The 22327-nt window shown below is 42.7% G+C and overlaps 1 protein-coding gene across 11 annotated transcripts in view; it reads right to left on the reverse strand.

The window, feature by feature from the left end:
- Positions 1-22327, reverse strand: part of NCK2 (NCK adaptor protein 2) — a 135734-nt gene that overhangs the window by 58474 nt on the left and 54933 nt on the right. For 9 of the 11 annotated variants that reach the window (XM_070573358.1, XM_070573356.1, XM_070573350.1 and 6 more), the window contains one exon: positions 8687-8870. The gene's annotated coding sequence lies outside the window, so the exon portion shown is untranslated. Of the gene's footprint in view, positions 1-8686; positions 8871-9007; positions 11626-13069; positions 13264-22327 lie in introns of those variants that run through there. The other 2 variants (XM_070573351.1, XM_070573355.1) reach the window with 2 other exon arrangements.

Here is a 22327-nt window from a genome sequence, read left to right on the forward strand (position 1 = left end):
CTCTGCTCTGATAAGCACCGGGCTTTGGCCCAGCTGTTTAATCTCTCAGAGTGTTCAGTGGTTCCTGGTTCAAGGTAAGCACTCAGATAACAGGTTGTTACATGTCCTTACCATGGTATGTCAGAGACATGGGGAACAGAAAGAACAGGAGCTTGTGAGCAGCAGACCTTGGTCAAAATTCTGTCGTGCAAGTTCAGCAGTATGAGCCCAGACAACCATCTTAACCTCTCCTGAGGCTTAGTGTCTCTGCCTATAAAATGGGGGAACAAGACCTGCATTTCAGATAAGAGATAATACTAGAGGTGGCAAGCCCTGTGCCTAGTACCTGGCAATAGCTGCTTCTGTTGACTGCACCACCAGGTTAACTGTGGTAGAATCAACGTTGAAAAAGTTTTAGCAACTGTCAATACTCACTGGGCAATTATTTAATCAATTATCACAGATCTAGGTACTACAAAAACTGGAACATCAAAGGGTATGGTCATCCCTAAACACTCAGTATCCTGTAAGGAAGATCCAATTGGTCCAGTTGCAGAGGCCCTGCCCCAAACTCCCCAGGGGTCCTGGTTTTGGGGGAGCAGCAGTAAGGGCTGGAATGGTTCCTTCTATTTTGGAAGAAACTCAACAAGTTACTTCCAGGTATCTACACCTCCCAACAGCAGTTACAGCGCTAAAAACTTAATGAGTGAGAAATGGGTCTTGCATGCAGTAGGTCTTTCTAAACAATCCACGCGAGGGCAAAGTAAGTTACCAGCAGTCTCCAAAATAGCAAAAAGCTGGGATATGGTCAAAGTGAGGAATAAATTTAAGGCAACTTTACTAAGCATATAAACTCTCAGAAAATTATTACTATACAAATTGAGGCTAATATCAATAAAAATTTCCTTTACTAAAAGAAAAATTACTGGATAGCATTTTTATGAACCTAAGACTGACAGATATGCCTAACTTTTCATTTTCTCCTGTTCAATGCACAAACAACCCATTGCTGCTTCTACAGTTGAATGAAAAATGATACGTACAGACTTCAGTTGTTATCAGCTTAAAATAGACTGTTATAAGAAGTTTTATGTGAGCCTCACAGTAACCATAAAGCAAAAACCTACAATAGATACACTAAAGAGAAAGAGAAAGGAATCTAAGCACATCACTGCAGAAAATGATCAAATCACAAAGGAAGAGACAAAGGGATGAAGAAAGGAACAAAAGAATTACAAAAAGGCAAGAAAACAATTAACAAAATGGCAATAGTAAGTCCATACCTATAAATAATTACGTTAGATGTATATGAACTAAATTCTCCAATCAAAAGACACAGTGGCTGAATGAATAAAAAAACAAGACCCAACTACATGCTGCCCACAAGAGACTCACGTCAGAGGTAAGGATACAAACAGACTGAAAGTGAAGGGGTGGAAAGATACTCCATGCAAATGGAAACCAAAAGGAAGCAGAGGTAACTACACTTCTACTGTACAAACTAGATTTTAAACCAAAGACTAATAGGAGACAAAGAGCACGATCATATAATGTTAAAGGGGTCAATCTGACAAGAAGATATAACATTTGTAAATACTTAGGCACCCAACATAGGAGCACCTAAATATATACAGCAAATACTAACAGACCTGAAGGAAGAAACAGACAGCAGTACAATAATAGTAGTAGACGTCAATACTCCACTTTCATCAATGGCTAGGTCATCCAGACAAAAAAAGAGAGAAAGAAAGAAATCTGTACGTAAACTACAAGCTAGATCAGGTGGACTTAATGAATATTTACAAAACATTCCATCCAACAGCAGCAGGATACATATTTTTCTAGGCACACATAGAACATTCTCCAGGATACATATGTTAGGCAACAAGAAAGTCTTAATAAATTTAATTAGACTGAAGTCATATCAAGCATCTTTTCCAACCACAATGGGATGAAAGTGGAAACCAATTATACAAAGAAAACTGAAAAGCCCACAAACATCTGGAGATTAAACAACATACAACTGAACAACCAATGGGTCAAAGAAGAAATCAAAAGAAGAACTCAAAAAATATCTTGAGACAAATGAAAATGGAAATACAATATACCAAAATTTATGGGATGCAGCAAAAGCAGTTTTAAGAGGGAAATTCACATATTAAGAAAAAAACAAAGATTCCAAATAAATTACCTAATTTTACACCTCAGGAAACTAGAAAAAGAAGAACAAAGCCCAAAGTTATTACAAGGAAGGAAATAACAAAGATAAAAATGGAAATAAATGAAATAGAGACTAAAAAGACAATAAAAAACATCAATGAAACTAAGAGCTGGTTTTTTGAAAAAATAAATAAACAAATCTTTAGCTAGACTCACCCAGAAAAAAAGAGAGGACTCATAAAATTGGAAATGCAAAAGGAGAGATTACAGCTGATACCACAGAAATACAAAGGGTAACAGACTACCACGAACAATTATACAGCAACAAATTGAATCCTGGAAGAAAAGGATAAGTTCCTAGAAACATACAACCTACCAAGACTAATTCATGAAGAAACAACATCTGAACAGACCGATTAGTAAAGAGATTGAGTGAATAATCCAAAACCTGCCAACAAACAAAGGTCCATGACCTGAAGGCTTCATTGGAAAATCCCACCAAACATTTAAAAATGAATTTATACCAATCCTTCTCAAGCTCTTCCAAAAAACAGAAAAGGAGAGAACAGTTCCAAACTCATTTTACAAGGCCAGCATTACCCTGATGCCAAAAACATAGAAAAACACTACAAGGAAAGAATACTGCTCAATATTGCTGATGAAAATACAAGGAAAAATCCTCAAAATATTAGCAAACCGAATTCAACAACACATTCGAAGGATCATACACCATGATCAAGTGGGATTTATTCCAGGGATGCAAGGATAGTTCAACATCTGCAAATCAGTCAAAGTGATACACCACATTAACCAAACTAAAGATAAAAACCATATGATCATCTCAATAGATGCACAGAAAGTATTTGAAAAAAATACAACATCCATTTATGATAAAAACTCTCAACAAAGCAGGTATACAGGGAACATACGTCAACACAATAAAGGCCATGTATAACAAGCCCACAGCTAAAATCGTACTCAATGGTGAAAAGCTGATAGCTTTTCCTCAAAGATCAGAAACAAGACAAAGATGCCCAGTCTTGCTGCTTTTACTTAACATAGCACTGGAGGTGCTAGTCAGGGCAATTAGGCAAGAAAAAGAAATAAAAGGCATCCATATCGGAGCAGAAGAAGCAAAACTGTCACTATTTGCAGATGACATGATACTATTATATATAGAAAATTCTAAATACTTTACCAAACAAACCTGTTAGAATTAATAAACAAATTCGGTTAAGTTGCAGGATACAAAATCAATATACAAAAATCGTTTGCATTTCTATATAATGACAACAACCTATCAGGAAGAGAAATTAAGAAAATAATCCCATTTATAATTGCATCAAACAGAATAAAGTACCTAGGAATAAATTTAACCAAGGAGGTGAAAGATCTGTACACTGAAAACTGTTAAGACACTGATTTTTATTAAAAAACTCAAGAAAACACAAATAAATGGAAAGAATTTTCATGCTCGTGGATTGGAAGAATTAATATTTTTAAAACGTCCATACTACCCAAAATCATCAACATATTCAATGCAATCCCTACCAATTCCAATGGCATTTTTATCAGAAATAGAACAAACAATCCTAAAATTTGTATGGAACCAAAGAAGACCCTGAATAGCACAAAGCAATCTTGAGAAAAAAGAACAAAGCTGGAGGCACACACTGTCAGATTTCAAACTATATTACAAAGCTATAGTAGCAGAAACAGCATGATATTGGCATCAAAATAGACACACAGATCAATGGAACAGAATAGAGAGCCAAGAAATAAACTCACGCATGCATGGTCAATTAATTTACGACAAAGGAGCCAAGGATATACAATGGGAAACGAGAAGTCTCTTCAATAACTGGTGTTGAGAAAAGTGGACAGCCATGTGCAAAAGAATAAAACTGGACCACTATTTTATACCACGCACAAAAATCAACTCAAAATGGGTTAAAGATGTGAAAAGAAAACCTGAAACCATAACCTAGAAGAAAACATGGGGTAGCTCTTTGAGACCTGTCTTGTCAATGATTTTTTGGATCTGACATCAAAAGCAAAAATAAACAACTGGAACTACATCAAACTAAAACACTTCTGCACAGCAAAGGAAACCATCAACAGAGTGAAAAGGTACCTATGGAATGGGAGAAAATATTTGCATATCATATATATAAGGGGTTAATGTCCAAAATACAGAAAGAACTCATACAATGCAATAGCAAAAACACACTTTGATTAAAAAGAGGGCAGAGGATCTGAATAGACATTTTTCCAAAGACGACACACAGATGGCCAACAGGTACATGAAAAGGTGCACCATCATACCATATGTCTGTGGTGTATGTATATATATATATATATATATATATATATATACATGTATATATATATACGTATGTATATGTGTGTGTGTGTGTATATATATATATATACATATATATAATCAACATCACAAATCATCAAGGAAATGCAAATCAAAACCACAATGAGACATCAGCTCACCCTGTTGGAATGGCTATCACCAAAAAGATAAGATAACAAGTGTTGGTGAGGATATGGAGAAAAGGGAACCCTTGTGCACTGTTGGTGGGAATACAAATTGGTGCAGGCACTATGGAGAACAGTATGGAGGCACCTTAAATAATTAAAAATAGAACAACCACATAATCCAGCAATCCCATTTCTGGGTATATATCCAAAAGAAATGAAAATAGGATATGGAAGAGATATCTGTACTCCCATGTTCATTGCAGCATTATTCACAACAGCAAAGATATGGAACCACCTAAGTGTCCATCAAGGAATGAATGGATTAAGAAGATGTGGTATATATACATACATACAAACACACACACACACACACACACACACACACACACACACAGGAATATTATTCAGCCATGAAAAAGAAGGAAAGCCTGACATTTGCTATAACATGGATATACCCTGAGGGCATTATGCTAAGTGAAATAAGCCAGACAGAGTAAGACAAATAATGCATAACTCATTTATATGTGGAATTTAAAAAAAACCAGTCTAACTCACAGAAACACAGTAGTAGTAAAGTGGCTGCCAGGGGCTGGGGGTGGGAGAAATGGGCACAGGTTGGTAAAAAGGTATAAGCTTCCAGCTATCAGATGAATAAGGTCTGAGGATCTAGGGTATAACATGATGACTATAGTTGACAACACTGTAATTTGCTAAGAGAGAATGCAAATGCTCTCACACACACAAAATGATAAATATGTGACATGATGGACGTGTTATGTAATTAGATGGTCAGAACTCTTTCACAACGTATACAGTGTATCAAATCACTTCAAAGTACACTTTAAATATCTTATAATTTTATTTGTCTACTATATCTCAATAAAGGTGAAAAAAGTCTTTTTCTATATCTCAATAAAGCTGAAAAAAAGAAAAAAGGATCACTGCTAACTTACACTCTGGCTATTCACATCAGCATCGGACACAGTTTGTGAAATCCTGGTTTCCGTTACTTTACCTAGCCCATGAGTCTTGTCACCTAAGCCACTGTCTTTCCTCCCCCATAACATCAACATCCTTCTACCCATTAGGCTTCTTTCCTGAAAAAGTCTCCAAATAGCTTTTCGAAAGATTAAAAAATCTTCAGCATAGCATACAAAGCCCTTTGCATTGTCCATCCCCAGTAAATACTAGCCAGCCTCCAATAATGGTGAATCACACTCAATTTTCTATTCTACATGGGAAGAAGTAAGCGCAGATTGCACATTTGTTAACAATTCCGGTGTAAATGGAAAGATGGGCTACCATGCTCTGCCCACGGTCTCCACTCACCAAAGTAGGCAGGGTCAGGGCCAGGGAGTTCCAAAGACTCGGCTCCTTAACTTCAAAGTCGGGGGAGGCTCCAGGCGGAGACAAGAAGATGGGGTAGGGAAGCGCACCAGCTGGAAAGAGGGGCTCAGAGACCCACTCAGGCCCCTCTGAGATGTAGCTCGGACACCCCCCTCCTCAAACTGCTCCCCAGGGCCAGGCCCCAGGTGTAGGTCTAAGCTAGGACAGTATAAACTTATTTCTAATAACTGGGAAATTAATCGGAGGCTGACATCCCACTTACCACTTTCCCAGGCTAGCAACGCTTTCATTTCTTTCCAAGAAATGCCAAACAACAAAGCTGACCAGGCTATCACTCTTCCTGCTGGCACTTCAAAGACCACTGGCCAAACAGCTTATGCTGGGCCCCCACTCATCACTGCTTCAATGGCCTGGAGACTCTGGGACCCACTACCCAGCTAATCCACTGAGCCTGCCCTGTGCCAAGGGGACCCATTATGTCTCTGCCCACACCTCCTTTCATTCTTTAAAACTCATTCCAAACACAGCATCCTCCGGCTTTTCCAGCCTCCTCTCCGAGGGTCGGCCCCCCTGCCTCGGGCACAGGGCCTCACTGTAAGAACCTCGCCACACAGTTATCACGGCCCGAGAGCCATCAGGATCTTGCCCCAGCCTGCAAGGACACGAGAAAGGGCGTTTGGAACCATATTTTACCTATTTTTGTAGCTCCTAAAACAGTCACTGCAAGAAAAACAGCCTAGAATCCAGCTGGTACTCACAACAAATATTTAACAGATACATTTAATGATGTTCCCGCTGAACATTTATCTAAACCACAAAAGTAATTTGCAATAAGCAAATCAGGGTTTTGGTGTGGATCTCATGAACTTATAAAATATAGGTAATTCTTTAAAATTATATGGGTATACATATTTTTGCAAGTATATTTTCATGATAATCTATGAATGGTTCTCTACCTAGTTGGACCAGGAATCAACTCATTTGCCTAACATGACAGGCTCTTGCTGGGCGCTTGTGCACAACCCAGTGCCGTGCGTGCGCACTGACTCCCCCTGCCTCACTACTTTCCGAAGGAGAAACTTCACAACACTTTAAACAATAACTTACAGTCTGTCAACGTCACTAATGATCAAGAACTCTCTAAAGAAGCAGTGTCAGATTCTGTTACTGATGAATTATTAATGAATTCTGATGATCAGATTTGAGGATTTGCACTAATTTCTAGCTTACATTGCCACAAAATATGTGACTGCAGTTATAGATGAATAAGTCTTAAAAGGTTCCACTTCAATGACTATTAAAAAAACCGAGTCACCGGGGGTAAGTCTTTTTTTACATAATGGACATAAACTAGGATTGAACCTGAAACACCCCAGTGGTGTCTGTCTTCCATAAGGTCTGGAAGGGAACGCTGGGGGTGCCCTATCAATGCAGAGGGGATGTGAGGCCAGCAGGAGCCAACACTATCCTGGGGAGGGCAGGGTCAGGATAAGGTCAAGTGCAGGCGGAGGGAGAAGGAGGAGGGCTTAGAACCAGGCCGCACAGCATGAGCTCCAGGCTGTCAATTCCAAACCAGGACCGAAGCCAGGAAATCATAATGACCGACACCCGAAATGAACGGGACGATGCGTCAGTTTCTCCAAAAGGGATCATAAAGGACAATAAGGCGAAGACCGGAGACACTTACTTCTCCCCTTATGAAATACTACACATTAATTCTATGCTGTTCTGGTTACCACACATCAAAGGGGAACATACTTAAAATTAACAAGGCTCCAAAGGAAAAAAAAGTGGTCAAGGACGAAAAAACTCACTGACAAAATTTTTAGTAGCAGTTTTAGACCAAATGAAAGAAAATTCTAATTTACCTAATATATTTACAGAAATCATACCAAAAGATTTTATAGATGTAGATTCAAGAATAGTCTAAAACAATTTCTGAATAATAGAAGCAAACTAAGGTTTTGAAGGAAGGCTGACGAACTGGGTGTCACCCCTCCAGTGAGGAGACAATGCTCTGGGAATACACCATGCCTTCCGTAACCACCCCTGATGGTCTGGCCAGAGACGGACAGCAGCCTGACCAGACTGCAGCCAGCAATTCCCACGTTTAAGTCAAACGTCCAAACCGCTGGATAGGGCTCAGCGTGCAGAGTGCAGAGACATGCTTTTGTCCAGCACGTTATCTTAGCAGAGGGCCCCTGGATCTTGGAATCCACAGCTGGATTACAGGTACAACTTTAACACACACAAACAAACAGCAAACCTTCCTGGGAAGCCTGCATCTGCTTGCATGTTTTGAGTAGACTTGACTCCCCAGCATCAGAGCTGGAAGGAGCCTTTTCTAGCCTGAAAGCACCCTGAAGGCGGTTCTTATTTGCCTCGGTTCTCCCAAAGTAGCAGACAGAGGCCCCACTCCTACAGACTCACGACCACCTGCTGGGCGGAGAGCTGGCGCCCAAGGGCGGGTTACAGGTGGGAGATGCCCACCATTCCGCTTCCTGGCCACCCAATGCCATCACATGCTGGAGAGGAATAGCAACCTAATTTTTGAACCAGGTCCCATGAAAACCTAAATTTTTTGAGCTCAACAAATCAGGGCTACATTTATTGCCATTTTACTAATGTAAAACCTACTGTGCAAAGCGAGCATGTGAGGCAAAAGCAGCAACTCCTCCCACCTGTTTTAAGCAGAAAACCGCCTACTCACCTTTGGCACTCAGTTATGAGAGATGACTGGCAAAATGCAGAACTCCTCCAAAGGAGAATTCTTCAGCTGATTACACCTCTGAGTTACAAAGCTGCAGGAATTCTCCAAATTCTCAAATCCAACTCAAATCTCAACAGGGAGTTATGATCTGGGAAACCACTTGTATAAAAGGAACATAGGAAATCTGAAAAGAAACAGAAAGAACCATATATTAGGACTGCTTGTTTGATTTTAAGTATCAGCTTGAGAAATAACTGATTATTTGCCTAAAACCACTATTTTGAAAATACCCCACAAAAAAGTCACTTTGTATCTACTGACCTCTACCCAAACAGAACTGCTCTCGTCTGTGTACCTTCCACTCCTGTGTCAGCTCTAAGGCAGAGGTCAGAGAGACCAACCACACACTTGGTGGAGGGAAGAGACAGGAGGGTGGGGACAGCGGCCGCGCCCAAGAGCCCTAAGTTCCATGGTCTCTTCCAGCCCTCCTCCCCACAATGCCTCACCCACACCCTTCAACGTCGCCAAATCAAAAGGGCGGATGCCAGGTGAAAAGGAAGCAAGTCTGCAGCAGCCTAACGAAGGGCAGGGCCGCCGGGAGCAGGGATGTGATTTCGAGCCTCGCTCTTCTCTTTGAGGCCTCTGCACTGGCCAATTGAGAGAGGCCACCGACTGGACACAGCCTTGTGCTAACAACACCCCTGCAGGAAACCCGAGAACACACCCCAACACTACAGGGAAGTGAAGACACAAGACGCCCGACAGAGTGACCCGAGCCCGCTCCCTCCTGCTCGGGTCTCGTGTTCAATACACTTGGGTAACTGTTTTCAGTCCCTGCCCAACGCTTCCGAGGGGGCCCTGGAGCTCCGAGGACCTCCAACTGAGTTCACTGACATTTTTAATTACGTTTCAAACCCAGAGGGGATCTGTCCTGACGGTTCACTCAGAGAAGATCTATTAATTCATCCCTAGCATGATTATGACCCAAAGTGCTAAATATGCCACAGAAAAATCGAATTCTATTTTAATCAAAGAGAAAAAGATAATTCAAGTAAGGCTATCATAAAAATGTTATAAGGCAAGTTCATAAATTTTGATTAAAAAATTAATTCCTCTTTATGCATTCTCTAGCATTATTTTAAAGGCTATATGATTTAAAAAATATATATGACTTAATGCAAGGAAAAGGTAATGCCCAAACACCATGGGAATACTACATTTGGGCAAGACGTCACTGCGTCCCAGGACGATTACGCCCCTCTCTCTGCTAAGTGTTTACCAAAAATAACAGGTTCTCTAGAAACAGAAGTTTTGGTATCTGGACTCAGGTCTTGACCAAGGACTCATATTTCTCACTGCTGGCCTTACAATGCTGCCACCAACTAACCACAGTCACGCCCACAGATGCCACCTCAATTAGCATTTTCAGGGGTTCTTCTAGATACAAGCAGTGCTGTCAAAATTCTCACTGAAAGTGAACTTGCTGGAGTCACATCTCCCCTGGCCACCGCGGGGCGTGTCTGCGTGGCTCTCTGGGTGTCGGAATGGGGCCGCCTCTGCATGCACTCAGCAGGGAGCTATTTAATCCTTACAGTAAATTCCCAGGAGAGAGACTAATACCGCTTCTACACACGAGTTAACCTTCTCAGGGAGGTCAAAGGTTTTCCTTAATACGCTGTAGAGTTAGGAGCGCTGGCCTTCAGAACCCTAAATCCACCAGACCAACAGCAAAGCTAAAGCCGGAGCCACTTATCTACTAGTCCAAAGCAGAAGGACAATGGAGCGGCCCTGGAGGCCCAGTCGTTTGAGACCCGGTGTGGCGGGCTTGGTGGAAAAGCCACAGAGAACAGAGCAGGATATGAACTAATGAAGGAGCTTCAATCAAAGTGACACCATGTTAAGTTCATTTAAAGGTGCCAGTGGCCATCTGGGATTTAAGCGTAAAAAACGAAGGCTGCAGTGCTTTCCTTGAGAAAAGCATTTCACTGACGAACTGTCAGTGCACTAGGCGTACACCTGACATAGAAATAAACAGCGACCAAGGTCTCCCTCTCTCTCCGGGTTTCCATGAAGTCTGCCCACTGTCTATGTTTAGCATGGGGTTATTAGCTTATTCAAAAGCTCTGTTAAGGATGAGTATTTCAAATCAGGTCTTAATTACAGCCTGTGATCTAAACCATCAGGAAAGCATATACTTTGTGCAAAAACCCACTTCAGACAGGAAACACTATGGGGCCCAAGGTCACCTGGAACAGAAGCCTCGCCCAAGAATTCACTCAAGGATGTTCTACCCAGCCCGCTCAGGCAGAAGGGAACGCATGAAACAGGCGTGTATTTCTTTAAAAATATTTCTCCACTAGCACCATGGGCATTTCCCTTTCAAAATAAAAGCAGACGAGGAAGGAGTAGAAAGGAATTAACACTAATACCAAATGTATCTCTCTCTCCACATTAATTTGGACCCCTAATAATATAAAATTTTATCACTGCAAAACCCAAGGGATTATCTGAATTCTCTATAACACTGAGGTTTTTTTTGTCTCAACTATGCTTGGAAGCACCCAAACCACAACCAGGGCTTTCCCCAGCCTTTTGGGGGCGCTTAGCTGCAGCGCCCACTTCAACTGTGGGGCGCCTGCGTCTGCAAACCCAGTAGCACTACGTGACCCAGGGCCTGGCATCAAGACGCCCCTTGTGAGCTGTCCTGGTCCAGTCTAACCCCCAGCACCGGCCACAGTGCCAAGCACAGCGTCTTCTGGGTGCTCCTGGGCTCCCTCTGAGCCTTGGGCAGAAGTGGAGGTGCAGAGCTGACATCCATCACTAATGCACTTCACTCCAGCAGGCATTAAGGGTTACTAAGAGGGCATGTGCCCCATTCTGCCCATGGCCCACAGCTGTGTGCCTTGGGGCACACTACCGCTGGACACCACTGCTCTACCTACTGTCGAGTTGGCTGATCTGCCCAGATGACCTGAATCCCCACAAGGCTCATTTCAGAGTGCTCAGTGACACCGCCTCTCCTTCCTCCCCATTCTCAGAAAGAAAGGAACAGCAAGGGAAGAGAAGAGCTTGTACTGGCCCTGGGGAGACACTGCACTGGTGGGCCTCACCAACCTTCACAGCAACCCTGGAAGATAAAACTTCTCGTTCCGCTCAGGAGCCAAACCACCCTAAGTCCCACAGCCAGAATTTGAACCCATGCTTGTCTGATTTCAAAGCCCAGCCGGGCTCTTTCTCCTTGCAAAGATCACCACTAACAGGCTAGAACCTTGACACTCAGGCAAACACCGTGTGTCGCTGCCATCTGTATGGAGCGTCCGCTACACTGGGGGGCCAGCTTCAGCCTGTCAAATCGGGCAGGACAGTGTTATGCTGCATCAAACAGCAAGTCCACGAACCAACGCACCACTTTAATTCTGAAAGGCACTGTTTCTTTTAGATGTTGACCCAGCAAAAAAAGAATTATTTAATAACGTTACCTGCGTGGCATTGCACACAACCTAAAGAGTCGCAGGTTACATCATAACCAAATCTTATACATACAAAACACCAAGAGAACCGCCAGACCCCTAATCTGTAGACAGAGCTAAAGGCAACAATGTTTTTCTTTTGTTGAAAAAGAAAAAAGCCCACATGATTATTATAGGCCTCTGGGCTCAAAATGCCAAAAACCTCATCCTGTCCTTTCTTCTCCCCCGCCCGCCCCCGTGTGACCTTCAGACCCGGCAGGCACTGCAGCGGCCTGAGTGGATGTCCAACTCAGGGTGAATGCAGAGGGCACCGCCTGACCGGAACAGCGTGGGGCCAGGGCTGTCCCACTGACTTCTGGCAGAACTAGCTACATTTCATTCCTACTGAACCAATTGGTGGAAAACTTTACTCAAGCAGGAAAATGCTGGTTTCAAACACTGAACAAAGCTACACGAAAGTCTAGGCTGGGCTGACGTGGCCCCCCACGTGGCCTGATATTGAGCAGCTCAGAAATGCTTAGCTTCCGAGGAGAGCATCTCCATCGCCCGGCGTGCAGCACTGCCCAGTCAGGCTCAGAGGACTGACAGCCGTAAGCCAGTTCCCAAATTTCAGAAAGTCCCACTGAAATCAGGATTTCTACTCAAGACAAAGCTGTCCTGAACAGGAAAACAGCCAGTCCTCCGTTGGGCTAGAATTCTATCAGTTCTAAACGGTAACACCAGTTATCAGTTGATTGCATCTGCTGATTAGAAGCTGATTAATGAAAATAGAAAAAAAAGGACTAAGTTCCAATTCTCTGAACAGCCTCAAAGAGACATCACATGCGGCTGAGGCAGGTGTGTGGGAAGGAGCATAACCGGTCAGATGTTAAGCCCTGAGAGATCTATGTTGCGAAATAATGAAGATTTCTACCTCCGAGCATTCCAGGACTGAGAAAAGATGAAATCGCACGCAGTGGGTCAACCACACACAATGAGACAGGAAACCATGGCTCAAGGCCGCGAGCCAGGAGAGCAGTGTTCCAGGCCTGGCTCAGCCACCAGATGCCCTGTACGATTCTGTGCCTCAGTTTCCTCATCTGTGACGAGGGTCCCTCAGCTCCAATTCTGTAGTTTGAGGCACACAAGAGTAGACTTGAGAATTAGCAAAAACTAATGATGTGGTACCAAAAATATTTTAAAGCTTATTTAAAATAACATGATAGAAACATTGTAACGCAAATCTTACTAAGAATTCAAATTTCATCATCTGCTGCCTAAAAATTCTAACAGATAGGAATTTGATTAATAACACCATTTCCAATGGTTTGTAAAGACTTTAGTTTATCTATTTAACGCTAGCCTCTTAAACACAGCAGCGTCCATTCGCCGAAAGGTCTGACAAGGTGCTGCTACTAAGATCTTTTCACTAGTCCAAACGGCAGTTTGGGGAATCAGCATAGAAGCCTTGCTATACATCTCAGCACTGTGAGGAGACAATCCAATTACGTGTAACATTTTAACAAGGTGCACCCGCACTCTGTAGCAAGCATCCACAGGATTTAGTTGTTGTCCAGGTAATTACAACGCCAATAAAAAACATGCTGACAAAAATGCATCTTAAACTCTAAATGCATTACTGAATAAAACCGTGCAAACCCCTTTTCTTGAAAAAGAAAGCAAGGAAGGAAGGAAGGCAGACACACACACAGACACTGAATTCTTATCCAAGGTAATTTAGGCATACTAGGTGAGCCAAGAGGACTCCGCTAACTATGGATATGTATAGGCATTATTTTGGTTATCTTGCTGAAGCTCATGTCCCTTACCTTTTGGGGAATGAAGGATTGAAAGAATGAGAGAAACAGCAAGAAAGGGCAAGATCAACAAATAGGGAAACGGGGTGAGCAAATCCTGTCTTTCCGTCTCTGCTCTCTTACCTACTTCTCCCTCCAACACCTCTCTCTCTCTCTATATATATATATACACACACACACACAGATGCATATTTATCACTCGAACGCACACACACAAACACATTTTTTAAACAGAATCCTGAAAAGCAGGCAAGACGGCCAGATACAGGCTGTTGTTAACAGTGTTACCACGAATAAACTTGTGGGATAAAATCAGGGGGGAGAAGCGTTACTTTACTTTTAACTTTATAATTCATATTATAAAATAATAGTGTTTATTATATTACTTTTCTGCTTTTAAAAAGTCGGTTTAAAAAAGTAACCAATCTCCTGAGGCAGGTGAGCGCTGAGCAGGGGCTCGGGGCGGCGTGGTTTCACAGATGGACATTCTCACATATCCCAGGAAAGGCAGAATTTTATGCCCCCAAACTACTCTATCAAGAAACACAATGCGATTTAACACAGAAGTCAAATTATATACAGATATTACGTGTATGGTACAAAACAATTTTCCCCTATATTCCTCTATACAAGAAAAGTTGTGCTATTTTTTTCTACAAAGAACACTTCCATTGTTTTACATGAATCTAAGGATTTTCCCACTGCCCAGAATTAACCAAATCAGAAACCTCAAAACCGTTACTTCCCTTGCCCTTTGAGTATGATGCCTCAGTGTTATCTGGGAGACACACAGTAATTTCAGAGAGGAACACTAAGCCTGCTAAGCCTGCAGTTGACATGCACGCGCATCAAGGATGGACCCATGCAAAGAGAGCTGTTCAGGTCAGGGCCTGGGCTCTCATTAACTCAGGATTAAGCTGCCCCATCCCCGAGAGAGTGGGCTGCCAGACTGATACAGATTTTAGCATTTCAGGCATAGGATCTGAAGTGCTACTCAGAGCCCACCTTTGTTCTAGATCATATCACTGGCCTGATAAGAAACCAGAACAGGGGTCTCAACATGAGGGCGGGGAATACAATTTTTACAGCAATTAGATGAAGGCAACGAGTTAAAGACTGCAAATAGCCCATGACCTTTGGCATTTGAGAAGTCCCTGGGAGCGCAGAGAACAACCAAGCTCTGGAGAAAAGGGCTGAGAAAGATGTTGTGGGAAGGCTGTTTGTTTGTATTAATTTTGTAAAATACTGGTAACTGAGAAGCCTCCTACAAATGGATTTGCTTCTAAGGAACGATGAAAAATAATCCCATTGCACAGTATCCTATTTCACTCCAATGGGTCCTGAATCAACTTGACTGGTTCCCCCATTTCTGAGCAGGGGTGACGAATATAAATATAGCATCCCACCAACGTATTCTATAAAATTCCATAAAACGTGGAATGAAAAGGGAGTTGAGTAAATTAAATTTTCCCTTTAAAAACATAGCCAATGGTTATAAAAATTTAACTTATAGAGAACAAATTTATGATTATTCCAACCGAATAGAAATCTTAATATCATTGTGTTTTTAAAGTATATTTAGCTGCTTTTGAGTATTCCAAAAATGGTCAAAGTGTTCACCCACATTTTCCCAAAATGCCAGATCTCTTTATAATTCTATGCCTTTATGTCTACTATTTCTTCGCCCTACTAGGAATATCTTCACCCCTCCAACTTCCCAATGCCATTGTCCAGCCAGATCTAACTCCTTGTTCAGGAATGAACTCAAACATTCCCTCTTCTGGGACATTCTACAGAAACGTTCTCTACTCCTGTAGAAATCACTCTTTTATAATTATAAACTCTCCATTTACATGGCTCTCTAGAAGGAAGGGCCTCTGGAAAGGAACCTGCACATGTTGGTGTCCATATGGCTTGGCACACGGCAGGCTCTTGATAAAATGCCTCCTATCAGACGTTTATCATCCTATCAACTTTCACTTCCTTAATTATATCTGTGAGATCTGTTGCAATTGTCCAATACCCTGCAGCATTCAGTGTCAAAGAGCCCAGAATTCTCTTCTCCCAAATTTTAATCCAGGAGATCCCGAATACCCTACACCACTGTGCCTGAGCCAGCCTACGAATATAAACATGGAGCCTTAAATACAGATGATAATCTAACTACGCCGAAATGAAATGATGGTTCCACTTACAAACCATGTTTCTTAATTTTACTGCTATAAATGTATTTTTCTTGAGTATTTCACTGCAAATAAGTTAGCAATGAGCCAATGAGAGGGACTGAATCAAAGAGTACTTCCAAATTCTAAAGCTCAAAAACATATACACGACTTCCTATGGCAGCTGCCCAACTAGCGCCATCCATAAAGCCATTCCAATACTGTGTCTGGGCTGAAATCCAATTAAGTCATTTCTGTCTGAATATCCTCAAAGAGCCTCCTGCTGAGCTCGAAGTGGAAATAATCATAAATGCCAGATTAGCTGTGTAAGCAATTCCAAAGCCAAAACCAGACAAGAGCATGAAAACCTACATGCCCAGCCTTTTAGCTGGGCACAAAGAAGGAGAAAAACATTTCAATGACCATTTGGCAGAACGTCAAACCCATTTCCTTGCCCAGGCAGGCCTTCTCACAAAATCTGCATCCAGCGTAAGCACCAAAGAGAAGTTTTGATCCATTCATTTACACACATGACGAAATGACAAACTTCAGCTCCACAACGCAGTTTTGTGCAAAGAAGAAAGAGAGTCAAAAGGAGATTTCAAGCTTTCTCTGAACTCACATTTCACTCAGACAACCCCTTATGGAGTACACCTTGAAATTAGCAAATCCTGAAATTCATGACTCCTCCACGCATGTAATTTGTCCCACAAAAATGTGCAAGCAAAGCCAAAACCTCATTGAGAGGTTTGAGGGACAAGACAGACTCAACTAATGAGTTAAATTTCTCCTTCACCTTGTAACCCACTACTCACATTTACAACTCAACAAAGTACAGAGTATCTTCAGGTTACACACAACAGCTGAAACCATGAGCATCCACCATGCATGCCAGAACGGGAAGTGTCCTGGCCCGCCTCTTCATTCCACACAGATCCCACCTGAGCCCAAATGAATCAGAGTATCTGTGGTCTGTAAAAGCTTGTAGGTGGTTATGATGCCAGCCCCAGGTCAGAGCCACCACTGCAGAGAAAAGAAGAGAACATGAGGAAGGGTCGATTCAAGAAATGCTTCTTCCCTGAACCTTCAGTATTCGAATACAACGGTTGCCTGAAAGAAGAGAACCCAGACTAACCCAGGTAATGAAGTCGGCCACGGCTCTGCATGTGACGTAAAGGACGCAAGGACTCTGTTTTAAACTGGATGCAAATCCCAGCTCTACATCTTACCAGCTACGTGATGTTGAGGCTGCTACTTAGCCTCAGAGACCAGCTTTTCTTGGAGACAGTATCAGTCACCTTGGTGGTAGAATTAAACGAAAGTCACATTTATTCAATGAAAATGTTATATGAAACACTGTACATAAAATAAGCCATGGCCCAGATGCCATCCTTCTTAAGGAGCTCGGTCCAGTGTGGGGCCAAAGTCAAGTATGAGATGACACAGTCGCACTTCCTTATTTTATTTGCTAGAGGAAAACTCGCCTATTAAAAAAAAATCAGCTAAACTTTTCTAGGTAACTTCAAAAACAGATGTGTGCTATCCAAAATATCTGCTGATATCTGCCCTAGAATTATAAAATTGTGAGACAAGCCAACAGTGTATACATTAACACAATATTTTTAGATAAAAATAATTTGTGATGGAATAGAAAGGAGATCTAATCTCTCCATCCCAAGGCTAACCTTCCAACAGTTAGAGGAACCATAACGTCTCTTAGGACCTCTTCTCCAAGCAAAGCCTTCCTAACTTGATGACAAGGTTTCCCAAGCCTCACCATCTCAGTACTGTTCTCTCTTCTAGACAGACTTCAAGTCTAGTCATCCAGCAAGTAATTTTTGAACCCCTACTAGCACTCCATTGGGTGCGAGACACACGAGAGACAAGACAGGTGTATGTTTCGCTCCCACAAAGCAGACAAAATAGAGAACTGGACAGTAAGATCCCAAACAGGGAAATTCAGGATGCTACAGATCATCATCCACTGCCTCTGCGTGTGACACATGGACTCACACAGGGTCGTCCACTACAGAAAACGGACACGCCAATGTTAACCGCACACGAACGATGCCCGATACCGTGTCACCTTTCAGGCAGCACCAGCCTCTCATACTACATTGGGGAGGTGTTTTTAGAGCAGAAGCAGAGGACATGTACACCTCGCCAATCCTGCCATTCACTTCCCCGGGCCAGTTTCAGTCCATCGTTCCAGCTTCTCAGGAGTCCTAAATTCCGATTCCGTCATGGATGTTCCTATCACTCCATCCATTCATCATCTGCAGATCTGACATGCAGGTTTCCAGGTTTTCATCCAAGCTGCTGTACAAATCATGGCCAAGGACAGTACACGTTTCAGACCTTCCTCAAGGAGGATCAAACTAGCAGACCACACTCCGTGGGTGTGGCCATCCAGCCAGCTACCAGTCCACGTAACAGTTTTATACGTAGGGAGATGCGCCTGTTACCTGATTTAGTGAAGCAGCACTGGCTTGGGGATGAAATGCCAGCTCCATCCCTTACTGATTCTGTCTTTGAGCAACATGACTTACTCTTTCTAAAGCTTTCTCATCTATAAAACTGAGGATAGAGGGAAAAGGATTACCTTGCAGATGTGCTGTATGCACTGAATAGCATCATAAAAAAGCACCCAGCAAAGTTGCAGGTACACAGTAGGTGTACAAAGAAAACACTATCTTGGCTCCCTCAACAGGCCTCTCATTATAAAGGGGGAGTGAGCTGAGGGCCGCCCTGCTCCTAAACACCCAACCCTTGAATTGGGCCTGTCAGGGGGGACCAAGAACAACCCCTGTGGCTGCTGTCACAGTCCAGATAAGAAGCCAGCTGGGAGAGGAGAGGTCAATGGGGTAGAGGTCAAAAATGTTCTTCGCTTCATTTGCCTCTTGCGCTATCCATCTTCCCTTTGGGCCATGGGCCACTCTCCCTCCCTCTGGTCAGCAAGAGCCAGCACAAAGGCCTTTCACATGCTCTATCCCTCAGACTCTCTCCTTTTTTCTGTTAATGTTGTACACTGTTTTTGTGTAAAGATACAACGAAAAGGACAAAACTGTCCCTCAGCTACGTGCTATGTGAATAAGATGGTACGGGCGAGAGGGGAGGCAAGTCAACTGAGCTGGTCCATGGACAAGGTTGGGAGGATCTCACACAGCACCATGAGGGCGGACGACCACAGACTCATCCCCAAGCAGCCAATGGCCCAGAGACTTCTAAAGAGTGACCACGGTCAGAAGAGAGGGCCCGAAGAGAGGAGGAATACTAACACTCAAGAGCTATCTTCATATGTGGGTCCAGCCTTATCTGGTCACCCTGCTGAGGTCAAGCCACAATGCATCAAGAAGAACACAGACAGGCTCCACGCTCCCAGCTTTCATCTCCATTTACTAATCTGTTTAACAGCTGTTCCTGACACTGCTTTTTTCTCCGCTTAGAAAATTAGAACAATTGCCAGTCTCCAATCTTCTGGCACTTCCCCTCTCCTTCAAGGCCACTCAGGGAATACCGGCAGGCTTCTGCACACACCTGTGCATGCATGCAATTCATCTGAACCATGAGCTTTGAATGTGAAGTAGCAAGGTGCTCTCCTATGACTTCTCTCCATTTGAGCTTCAATTCCTTCTTAATGATATTTGTTCCATAGGCTCTATTTCAAAGATTATTCTTTTTAACAAAAAACCCAGATGTGCATGAAAGTTGATCAATCCTGCTCCTGTAACTGGTTGTATGTGACACCATGCCCCAAGCTTACACTCTCGGTCCATCTCTCGCAAAGAGACCAAAAAGAGAAAGAATTTTTTTTTCTTAGACCTTAGAACTTTGAGGCTAACCTCACCTCCTGTGTGCTTCAGCCTTCTATGTGCTACTCACGCACGTACATACACACCACTTCCCTTACGTAATCCTAAATTATGTCCTATCTCCCTTCACGAACACCAGCACACAAGTTCAGGAATTGTGTGCCTCAGAGTTTCATGCACTAAAGACGAAAAGAAACAGACCAACAACATGGCAGTCGTTCACTCAGCATTTACTGGGTGCCACGGACGAGGCCAAGCACTTTTTATGCATTATCACATTCAGACCTAACACCAGGATGAAGCGTCATCATCTCCACCCACAGCAGAGGAGCCGGGAATGCGCAGAGGAGCACTGAGTGCACAGGCGCAGTGAGAATTTGGAGTCTGCTGACTCGGCGGCCTTTGGCCTTGACCCTGTGCGTGCTGCCCCCGGTGCCAGAGCCCAAGGAGAGGCACAGTGCGGCCAGGCTGAACAGCTACACTGACCCTTTGTTCCAAAGGAGCACATGCTTAGGGGGAAACTGGCGACCATCTCTATCAAACAGCGCTGAAGAGAGAGGCTTGACTATGTATGTTACGTGAACACACTGGTTCTAAATGACACAGATTTCCTAAAGACTAGAAGCCAAACTTACCAAAGAAAACTCTGCGGGGAATTCTTACACAGTTTCCAAAATATGAGGTTTATTTTTCCCTCTCTTTTAAAAAAATGTTGTCATTAACTGTTTTCAAATTTCCCACCAGGCATCCTTAAACTGCCTCCCACATCCCAGAACACAGCTGGCAAGATGGCAGAGAGGCAACCAAGGTCAGGCCCACCGAAATGACTCCGTGCAATGGATATACTTCACCCACTTTTGACTGGTGACGGAGGGAATCACCTGCCTTCCACCCTATCATTTGCTTACATGTAAGCATAGTCATTAACTTTTTACAGACTTGATATAACGTTATTTTGTTTTATTTAAAGTAATAGGAAGTTTTCAAAGACTTCATTGGTACAAGTTTGGTGTGGCATCTAATGGGACAAACTAAAGAAACATTAGGAAATAGGAACACAGACCCAAATGCAGCTGGGAATTTAGTATATGACAAAGGGTGCTGGCTTAAGTCTCTGGGGAAAAGAGAAGGCTTCTCAGCAAATGGCAATGGGATGCTTTGGTAACCATCTGGAAGGAAGTTGGAGCCACACTTCACATCCTACAGCAGGATAAATTCCAATCTAAGATTGACAGTGGAAAAATAAAAGTATAGAAGTCATAGGGAAGAAATCCTTTATAACCTAGAAGGAAGCACCTTTTTTAAATCTATGACTAAAAATCCAAAACCCACAAAAGATGGATGAATTCAACTACTTAAATATAAAAACTTTTTTACATGGCGAAATATATTCCAGGCAAATTCCAAAGACAAATAAAAAGCTAAGAAAAAAATATTTCCAATTCATGACACAGACAAAGGGCTACTGTTCCTGATACAGTGAGAGCTCCTTAAAAATTGATTAGACGGAAAGACCAGAAAATCAGGAAAACAACGGGCAAAGGAAAATGGGGAAAGAAAACATCTGCCTTTCAAATATACAAGGTGGTGCTGGACCTCACTACTAGTAAAATAAAGGCCCACAAACTCTCACTAAGATGCCCCTCCACCCATCAGACTGTCAGGGATCCGAACGTGTGATGATGACAGCACGGTACCAACGTCAACTGCCCAATTTGATCACTGTAATGTGGCTACTTGAGATGTCAACATTTGAGGAAGCTGGATGAAGGGTATACAGGAATTCTTTGTATATTTGTGCCACTTCTTGTAAGCCAAAATTTATTTCAAAAGTAAAAAACCTTGGGGCCAGCCCAGTGGCGCAGCGGTTAAGTTCACACATTCCACTTTGGTGGCCCAGGGTTCACCAGTTCTGACCCTGGGTGTGGACCTACAAACCGCTTGTCAAACCATGCTGTGGTAGGCATGCCACATATAAAGTAGAGGAAGATGGGCACAGATGTTAGCTAGGGCCAGTCTTCCTCAGCAAAAAGAGGAGGATTGGCCACAGCTGTTAGCTCAGAGCGAATCTTCCTCAAAAAAAAAAAAAAAAGTAAAAAAAAAAAGTAAAAAACCTTAAAAATTTTAGTGTGATAAAACAGCATACTGGTGAGGCTGTGGGGAAGCAGGCACTCTCATATGCCCTTGTCACAAAATGGCACAACTCTATGAGGAGGTAGGATGTATCAAAACGGAAAGAGCCTAAATGTCCACCAACAGGTAAACAGTTCAATAAATTACATCTACATACTGTGGGACTACTCACTTGTAAAAGAGGAAGAAGGTCTCTAAGTCCTAAATAGGAAAGATGTCAAAGATACATCGTTAACTCAGAAAAAGAAAGTGAGAACACATCGGATTA

The sequence above is a fragment of the Equus przewalskii genome, chromosome 14 (assembly GCF_037783145.1).
Source record: "Equus przewalskii isolate Varuska chromosome 14, EquPr2, whole genome shotgun sequence".
In the NCBI taxonomy this organism is placed as follows: Eukaryota; Metazoa; Chordata; class Mammalia; order Perissodactyla; family Equidae; genus Equus; species Equus przewalskii.